Here is a 2,744-nt window from a genome sequence, read left to right as displayed (position 1 = left end):
TAAACCATACGACAAAAACTCTCTGGCCAATTATCAACTCAGACGCCAGCATTAAACCTTTATACAAATCAAACATAATGATGTGCCATGAAAGAGGGAAAAATCTTAAAGATTGGCTGGTCCACAATGATGTATCACCACCACCACTCACCCCAGACTCTAACTTTTTATCCAGAAAACCAGGTTGCTATAGGTGCACCGGATGCACCACTTGCAGCTATATGGAACCCAGCAGGTATATCATTCATCCACATTCTGGCAAACAAATTCCGATTAAACATATCTTGACCTGCACAAGCAGATATGTCGTATACATGTTAAGATGCCCATGTAGCTTAGTATACATAGGCAAAAACACTCGTACTTTTAAAGAAAGGATGGCATACCATCGGACTGCCATTAGACAAGCCTTAGCAGGGAAAGAGATTGACCAACCTGTCGACCGCCACTTTAAGGAGAACCGGCATTCCTTGGCTACTTTATCTTATAAAATCATCGACCATGTACCCCCCCTTAGAAGAGGAGGTGACCGAGAGAAACATTTACTCCAGTTGGAAACACAATGGATACATAAACTGAACACTGTTACCCCTTGTGGATTAAATGAGACTCTTTCTTTTGCATGTTATTTATGATGAGTATCTTCCTGGTATACGAACATTAGACCGTTTCGCAGAAGCTACATCTCTGGATTCGATTAACTTTTTTGATTTGGATTTAATTATGCATTACAATTTTTTGTTTTGTTTTTTCTTACTCTTTTATATTTCTTGATTTTGTTATACTATATATTTTTATTTTATTTATTTTTTAATTTTTTTCAGTATTCATTTTTCTTTTTGAATTAACGCTTTTTTTCTTTTTGAATTAACGCTTTTTCATGGTAGGGCTCATTATAGTGGTCAATTTGATGGTATTGGCAACATATGTTGGCACCGGCTTATACCAGCATATCCGAATGGATGAGTCCTTAGTTACAGACATACCATACTGGCTATGCCCAAACTTGTCTGATCTTGGAAGCCAAGCAGTATTGTGCCTAAGTAGTACTAGGGAGGGAGACCACCTAGGAAGATTAGGTTCTGTAATATACTCTATCATCCATTTCGGAAAGACTGGTTTGGTGGCCTTAAGTGATGCCATGCGTAAGTTGTCCATCATACTTTATATTATTAGTAGATGTGCATCTATCACATCTTTTTTCTGTGATACAACTGCTACTAATTCTTGATTAATACCACACTTGAGCCACTACAATATTGTATAAGGCTTTTCGATCATATAATCCTTTGATTAGATTAAAACCCTTTTTTCTTCTCTTTTTTTGTAATGGTAAAGTTGACATTCTGCCATGTGTATCTTTTCACTTTATAGTCTTTTTGTACCACTCTCTATATATATTTTTTTGGGTACGGATGTAACGGAATGCTTGTTTGCAATTTTTTCCTACATCCTTTTAGCAGACAAAGGTTTGCTTTGTTCTCATATAATATTCTTTGGTTATTCTTTATTGGTGTTTGTATGTATTATTCTTTTCACCTTAATGTATCTATATGTAATTGTTTTATTTTATTTTCTTGATATAATTGTTTTGCTGTGGAGTTTACATGTACTCTCTTCTTTGTTATGTCACTGCACGGTGGCACTACATTTTTATTCTAAACTGATTTCCTTCTTCTTTTTACACTATCACTGTTCCTTTTGAAACTTCTCTTATCACCCCTCAGGTATATTTCACTCATCTCTCCCACTTTTACACAGAGCTATCGTTTTGTGCTTGATATGGTATTATCATATTGTAATATAGGTGTAATATAGCCTCCTGACGGCAAGGGCGCTGGTTTTGACAAATCGGGCAGGATGTCTTAGGCGTGTGTCTGGACGCCTGATGTCGCCTCGTTGGAGGTGACGTTGCGTTGCGGCCACGCAGGACACGTGCTGATGACGTCATCTCCTATGCGCCTGGCGGTCATCACACGGAGGCAGCACCTATCACCGGTGATGTTCTGTTATAAAGGTATGTCATTACACTATTGTTTTTATGTTCTTGATAAAAGTCTTCACTGACTGAAACGTCGGACAAGGTTTGACACAGTTGTCAGTTTGATTCTTTCCTTGAAAAGTCCCGTGAGTGCCGCCTACCATTTGTCTATATATATATATATATATATTAGGGATGAGCGGGTTCGGTTCCCTGAGAACCGAACCCACCCGAACTTCGGGGATCCGGGGCGATCCGAGCCCAAGCTCGGATCTCCCTGTCTGCCCCGGATCCCTCTCCCGAGGCAAAACCTCGAGATCTGCTGTCGGATCTCGAGGTTTTGCCTCGAGCGCCCATTTAAAAAAAATGCCTTTGCTTTTAATGGGCAAAGTGCTGATTGGCTGACAGAGCCGTCTGTCACGGCTCTCAGCCAATCAGCATTATGGTGCTCATTTGCATGTAGCACGGACTCGTGAGATCCGTGCTACATGCATCTGTGTGATTGACAGTGACACAGAGCACAGATGGGTCAGTGAGACCCATCTGTGCTGCTGTGTATTTCAATGACACAGATGCACGCACGGACCAGGAGATCCGTGCTACTTGCATCTGTGTCATTGACACAGAGCACTGACGGGTCCGTGAGACCTGTCTGTGCTGCTGTGGTAAAAAAAAAAAAAAAAAAACCTGTGTAAAAAAAGAAAAAAATGGCGTGCCCCCCCCCCAAAAAAGAGCAACCAGCCCCGGGCATTAGTGACCCAGT

General features: G+C 40.6%; 1 pseudogene; it reads left to right on the top strand.

The window, feature by feature from the left end:
* The first annotated feature begins 972 nt into the window (after positions 1-972).
* LOC148523568 (5S ribosomal RNA) lies at positions 973-1,091 on the top strand (annotated as a pseudogene).
* The last annotated feature ends 1,653 nt before the right edge of the window (positions 1,092-2,744 follow it).

This window comes from Taudactylus pleione, unplaced genomic scaffold (genome assembly GCF_031769625.1).
Source record: "Taudactylus pleione unplaced genomic scaffold, aTauple2 ptg000130l, whole genome shotgun sequence".
In the NCBI taxonomy this organism is placed as follows: domain Eukaryota; kingdom Metazoa; phylum Chordata; class Amphibia; order Anura; family Myobatrachidae; genus Taudactylus; species Taudactylus pleione.
Note: the sequence above shows the minus strand (reverse complement) of the source record. Positions and strands in the feature narration are given on the sequence as shown.